Source organism: Hypomesus nipponensis, chromosome 21, assembly GCF_054491055.1.
Source record: "Hypomesus nipponensis isolate SF chromosome 21, ASM5449105v1, whole genome shotgun sequence".
NCBI classification, from domain to species: domain Eukaryota; kingdom Metazoa; phylum Chordata; class Actinopteri; order Osmeriformes; family Osmeridae; genus Hypomesus; species Hypomesus nipponensis.
Window position 1 is genome coordinate 13,928,816 of NC_140381.1, and position 6,844 is coordinate 13,935,659.

Sequence of the window (6,844 nt, forward strand, 5' to 3'; positions counted from 1 at the left end):
GAAGTTAAATCCTAAATCCACCTATATGTAGTCAATAAAGGCTTAATTGCACTGTGGCCTTTTTGACAATATGAATAACAAAGCTACATGATTAAATGTTTTTTCATAAGTTCAGAGATAACACCAATGAATTGAAAACATTTAAGAATTTTTTGGTAAGATGAATAACAGTGCTAGTAGCAAAGTCAAACATGATGCAGGATGATGAGGCTGGTAGCAAAACAAGCCTTTTTACATCCTGAAGACATGTATCATGGTAATGATTGAATGAATGAACAAATACAGTCTATAAATGGGTTACTATACCAGGCAGGCAGAAGACACTAGGTGTGATTGAGTGGGCTTCCAGAGTAGATTGAAAATGCAGGTGTATATTGTGGAGAGTGGCGCTCGAGTGAAGATGGTAGCTGCTTGGAGGAACAAAGGATGAGGGTAGCAGCAAAGCCATGTTGAGCAGAGGAAGCGAGGAGACGTGGGATGAACAAGAGTTATTGGGCGATGATGTGGGGTGTGACTGAGATGTTCCAGGAGAGAGAGGAGCTGACGTTGGAGATAGCTGGAATGTAGGTAGCATATGCATTGCTTGAGAATAATGGATGACGTGGTTGTTGCAGAGTTGCCTAATACCTTTGAGAAATTAAGATATTGTAAACTTGTAATTACACGGGAAGATACTTTCAATTATAGGCTATTAATTAACAGTTTTCTGATCAACTTGGAATATTTTGTGTTATATAACATTTTATCACTTGTTCTATACTGGTTGAACACATTTAATGTTCTAGGCTGGTGTGGCTTTTTGTGGCTTTTTCAAGGAAGCCAAGTGGCTTTTTCAAGGAAGTAGGGTTACATTTTGTTGTAATTAATTCAGTCAGAGCAGACTCAGCGCTCAGAGCACACTCAGCATATATTTAATTGGAAACAGCTTGGCTCCAACACAAAAGTAAAATGACGTAATACTTCCCCTTTAAGCAAGTTAGATTACAGAGTGCAACAAGGAGGTTGCTTAGCAACCAAAAATAGCCATGGTCATTGTCACTATACGATCCAATTCTTCATAACATGTATCATTGTGCTGAAATATGCTTACCAAGAAAGAAAAATATAGTATATGAAACGTTCCAGTAAGTACGTTTTTTCTCGAATGCGTCAGAGTGAATGGTGTGACGCCACATAGTTCGTTTCTTTTTTAACAAAATGTTTCTGTCATACAGTATTTCATGATTAAACTTAGACTAGCTTTCCATTTCTTTCTAAATTTATTGTAAACCTTCATATTTGTTAACACTTCTGTCTGTGTTGCAGCCTCTGAATCTGATGTTTCACCCAATTTTTCTGTTCAAATACATACAGGATATTTGATGAAAGGATACCTGACATATTGGAAAAAGTTACCAGAGACCCTAAAGAAAATGAGCTGCTTAAGACACACAATATTCCACAAACCTCTTGTGCCAAGTTTATTAGGACTAATGTAAGGTTCCTGAATGCACCTGTAACTCACATGGAGACAGAGATGACAAAGGTTTGTCAAGTAGGCCCTGACGGTATATGCGGTATATATTTTTTTGATAAACAACCTTATCAAGGGTGCAGCAGCTCTGTTCAATGTACTTGTAGGTTACCAGGTTGTGTCATATTTTTTCTCCTTATATACTCTTCTTTTAGTTCTCTCTCTCAATTTGTATTGTAACAGTGTAAATGGTGGCCAGTCAGTAGATAATGATTTGAGGGTCAAGGCACCATACAGCATGGACACCACTCAAAGGAAGGACTACCAGGCCATTCATCAAACACTGACTCCTGTCAGACATGTGACAAACAACAACAGAATGGCTGCCTCCGGAATACGTAACATTGTTGTGTGATTGTGTTTTTAAAACTACATTTCACTTAACTGAAAATCCTGGAAAAAAATGATTTCAATACAGATTGGTTTTCTATCAGCAATGTACGTATAATCAGCATCTAATGTAATCTTGTGACCAAGTTATTTTAATGGTTTGCAGTTCCCACTTTACCCCCTCTGGGCAGTCCAAAGGTTTTGTTGGAGAGCAGTGTTTGACTGTAAATTGTGATGCCAGTGGTAGTTGTGGGAGCAGCCTAGCTGACTCACTAGCCTAGGACCTTAAGTTATTTTTTACTCAATACAAATGTAAAAAATAAAAGTCCATAATCCAAAAAGTGTATATTATTGTTTGTTTACTGGTTAACTTTGAAGAAACAATATAACAAGATCAGGATAGTATTTTTAACAAGTATGTATAGGTCAAAAGACCGGTGCTTCAAGGTCCAAAAGCTTCTGACTGATTTGCAGGGATTCTTGACTTTAACATGCAAACAAACAGCCAATCAAATTAGGTAGAAAATGACTACACCATATCTCGGCCCCTAATTGACTATGCCTTACCATATCAATTATCAACTTAAAACTTAAAATTGGGGCCATCAACAACATTTAAAAAAAACTTATTTTAAGCGAGGATCTTCCTCCAACCTTGAAACTTCTCATCAGGCCAAGCCATTTTTGCCGTTCTTGCAGGAGTGGTAGGTACTCATAAGTCCACCTGCGCCAGAATAGATCCGCCATGTTTTGGATTTGTCTCCAGCAACAGCGAACATAGACATAATCCTTAACGAACACGCCAGGTGGAAAGCTGAGGTGTGCCTTCAAGGTGAGCAGATGATTCGGTGTCAGTGGTTCGAGGTCATTGGTGTCGTTCTGTGTTGGTGGTTAAGAGTCTCCCATTGATGATGCTCTCAACCTCGCATAGAAGAGTCTGTAGTCCTTCATCTAACAGCTGTTGATTTACCACGGAACTGAGCACTTTTCTCACTGTGCGGATCTGACGCTCCCAGATGCCACCATGGTGGGATGTAGCAGGAGGGTTGAAAATCCACTGTACACCTTTTTTCATAATGGCTTCATTGATACGAGACTAGTCTAGCTCTGCTAATGCTTCTCGCAGCTCTTGTTCAGTGCCAACAACATTTGTTCCATTGCCGGAATGAAGGATTGACACTTGTCCTCTTCTGGCTTGGAAACACCGCAGGGCATTAATACACTAATCAGTGTCAAGGGAATCAGCTACTTCTAAATGCAGTGCTCTCACAGTTATGCATTTGAAAAGCACTCCATAACGCTTCACCTTGACACGTCCTCTTCTGACCTCGATATGTCCAAAATAATCCACACCCGTGTTGGTGAAGGGTGGTTTGTCAGGAAGCAGACGATCTTGCGGCAAGTCTTCCATTTTTTGCTCTCCTGTCTTTGCATTCAATATTCTGCAGAGATTGCACTCTGTAATCACTCGTCTTGCTGCTGCATTGGCTCTTGGTATCCAATACCGTTGTCTAAGTCTGGCTAACATGTGGTTTCTGCCTCCATGTCCAGTCTCTTGGTGGATGTGGTGAAGAATGAGGTGGGCTATTCTGTGTTGTTTATGCAAAATGGCAGGATGCTTGGCCTCCTCAGACATAGCTGATCGGTTCAGACGTCCTCCTACCCTCAACACACCATCTTCGACGTATGGATCCAGTTTGAAAATTGGACTATTCCTTTTCACAGGGGAGCATCCTGTGTGCAAGGCCTTTATCTCTTCAGCATAGGTTTGTCTCTCACTGAATTTGATCAGTTCTATTTCATCTCTAGATATATCTACATATGTCTTTTTTCTAGGTTTTTCTTACATGGCACCATCTTCTGATCAACCCTGGATTTGCGCCTTTTTGGATCATTCTCTGTCAGCTGCATGCTCCGTTCAAACTCTTTTCTTTTTCTCGCTCAAGTGTTGCAACGTTGCAACCGGCAACCTTCTGATTACTAGCCCGATTACGTAACCACTCAGCAACCTGTATTACGACACAACACCATACCCATATCTTGACATGCGTCTGAGAAGTGATGAATTTGAGCAGCTTTTGTGGGTCCAAATGCTGTGGGCTTGAAACATTGGTTCCAACTGAGTTCTGAAAGCTTCTGTCTGCCATTTCATCCATGTTTGGTGTGGCTTGTCAAGGATTTCTTCATCCCAACCTTTCTTCTCTTTGCATAGATCTTTCAAAATGAGCTTGGCAGGCTAGAGCATTGCTATTAAAAAGCCCATCGGGTCATACACCGAATTGACAACGGATAAGATGCCTTGTCCGGCAGGTTTATCTTGAACCTAAATCTGTCAGTGCTTGTGCACCATTGCACGCCTAAGGCTCGTTCCACTGGCAATTCATTGTGCTCCAAGTCTAGATCTTTGACTTCAGCTGCTCGTTTGTGTTCAGGGATGGAGCCCAGCAGGACTCGACTGTTGCTGACCCATTTGGTCAAATGGAAACCACCACTGGCACACAACGTCATCAGCTCCTTCACAAGAACAACGGCTTGGTCTTCTATAGCTACTGACTTCAGGTATTCAGCACTGACTGTATGGCCTCTGTGCTTCTTGTTGTTGCATCTTCCGCTGTTCTTCTCAGTGCATATGATGCACAACTAGGGGATGATGTAGCTCCGAACAGATGCACACACATTCTATACTCCTCTACTTCCACATTCAGATTGCCGCCTTGCCACCAGAGAAAGTGTAGCAAATCTGCATCAGAGTCTGGAATCCGCACCTGGTAGAACGTGGATTCCATGTCCGCCATCATTGCGACAGGCTCCTGTCTGAATCTCAACAGTACTCCAATGAGGGTGTTTGTTAGGTCAGGTCCTTGCAACAACTCGTCATTGAGCAACACCCCTTGATACGTTGCCACACAGTCAAAAACAACTCGCAATTTTTGGATGGTACACCCCATGGTGTGGGGTGTACCATACTCTTCCATCGCTGCGACTCAACTGCTCTTCTGGAACCCTCTTCTGGAACCGTTGTTGCATAACCTTTCTACAGAATGTTGTTCATGAAAGTCTTGTACTCTTGAAAGAAGTTTGTATTCCTGATGAACTTACTTTTTAAGGAGCTAAGTCTCTGTTCAGCAATACCACGGTTGCATGGCATCTTCACCTTGTCATCTGTCAAAGGCAGCTTGAAACAAAAGTGACCATCCACAAGTTGCCCTGATGAAGTCACCGTATGCATGAACTTCTTGTCATGTTGAGAATGTTCTTGTCGGTCATCACATTGTCTTTCTGGGAAATCCACATTGTAATGTTTCACCAACATGTCTTCTATGTTCATCACAGAGATTTGATTGACAAGACAACTCTGCTGTTTGCCGTCATCTGATTCGTTTTCTTGGCATCTGCGGATTGGCCCATTGACGACCCAACCAGGAACTGTCTTCACAGTGTAAGGTCCGTCGTTCGACTACTGATGATCTTCCAAGACTCCATGGCTTTGAACGCGTTGGCGCCGATGAGAAGACCAACTTCTGCTTCTAGTTTAGGGAGATGGACTCGACTCAGGTAAGACCACTTCACCAAATCTTTCTTACGTGGTATGTTGGCTTTCTTTGCAGGTATGGGCTTTCTTTGCAGGTATGTCTGGCTGAGTGTACACATTGGGTAGCTGGATGTATTTTTCTCCATCTAAGCCCGCACCTCCAGGTTGGTAAGTACATAGCTACTCACTTTCTGTTCTTGGGCTATGGTTCGTAGCAGGAACTTTGTCTTTCTGCCGCTGAATGAAGACTTTTTGCCAAGTCTTCATTACAGAAAGTTGCTGTGCTTCCTTGATCCAGGGATGCATAGGTCTGTACAATCTTTGTGCCTTTCCTGTGTTTTATCTACACAAGTACAATCGGAAAAAAACACTCACTTTTCTTGGCCCCGGTATGATCATCTCTTCTAGACCCTGCAGACACGACTGGACTTCTCTTGTGCCCTGTGAGCCATTATCTGCACCAATCTTCTGAGGCAGCATATTTCCTCACAATGTAAAAGATAGCTGGCTGCTTGAGTGAACAATCTGAGCATGATGCTTTTTTCTTACAGTCGTTGGACATATGACCTGCTGTCAGACACCCACAGCAAAGGCCAATTGTTTTCAGGAACTGTATTCTTTCTTTCAAAGGCTGTTCTCGGATCTTGTTGCACAGTGCATGGTTGTTCAGTGCATGGTTCTTCGGACAGTACAGACAAGGACTTTGGAAAAAACGTACTGACTTTACTAAAAAAGCTTTCTTCTCAGGCTGGTCTTTAATGACATATTTTTCACTTGCAGACGTGTTTACAGCAAAGCTGCTTTTCCTAGACACACCTTTTGCGCTGCTGAGTGGCTTCTTGAAGCTCTTCTGACTATCTGCAGGGGAGTCCAGGATGTCTCCAAACAATGGGTCAATTGCAACTTTTGCTTGATGATAGACAAACTCTACAAGATCAGGAAATCTGGCTCTTCTTCCACTTTTTTTGTTGGATGTTATATGCACAACTTCTACATCTTGCCTTCAATTTGTATGGAAGTTTGGACAAGATGCACTTCATGTTATTGGGATTGTTCATTTCGAACATGTAAGCCACGTCATTCACTGTTTTGCTACATCCAAGAACAATGCAAAGGCCTTTCTTCTGATTTTATCATATATTTTTTTTAGGCCATTCCATTGCTTTCTTGATGTAAGCTGTAGCGACGGTCAGATAATCTCTGTAGTGACAATCAAGCTAAGCTCTAGCTTCTTTGTAAGCTCTGTCAGGTCTCATGTGCTCTCAGCTGCGAACGAGATCAAGTAGCTCCCCACTTGTGAACTGTTCGATGTAATACATCCGATCTTGATGGCTGTCTGTCTTACTGTCAATAACATGCTCGAAGGCCCTTATGAAAGATCTGTAAGTCAGAGGATCTCCTGCAAACGTTGGTATGTCTCGGTGAGGCAATTGAGATAAACTCTGCTGTTTGATGAGCATCTCAGTGAC

At 42.1% G+C, this 6,844-nt stretch overlaps 1 long non-coding RNA gene across 1 annotated transcript; it reads left to right on the plus strand.

The window, feature by feature from the left end:
- The first annotated feature begins 1,014 nt into the window (after nt 1–1,014).
- On the plus strand, nt 1,015–2,163 carry LOC146238096 (uncharacterized). The gene is made up of 3 exons (XR_014740492.1): nt 1,015–1,124; nt 1,354–1,525; nt 1,697–2,163. It is a non-coding gene; the product is annotated as an uncharacterized LOC146238096 (long non-coding RNA).
- Nucleotides 2,164–6,844: the final 4,681 nt, after the last annotated feature.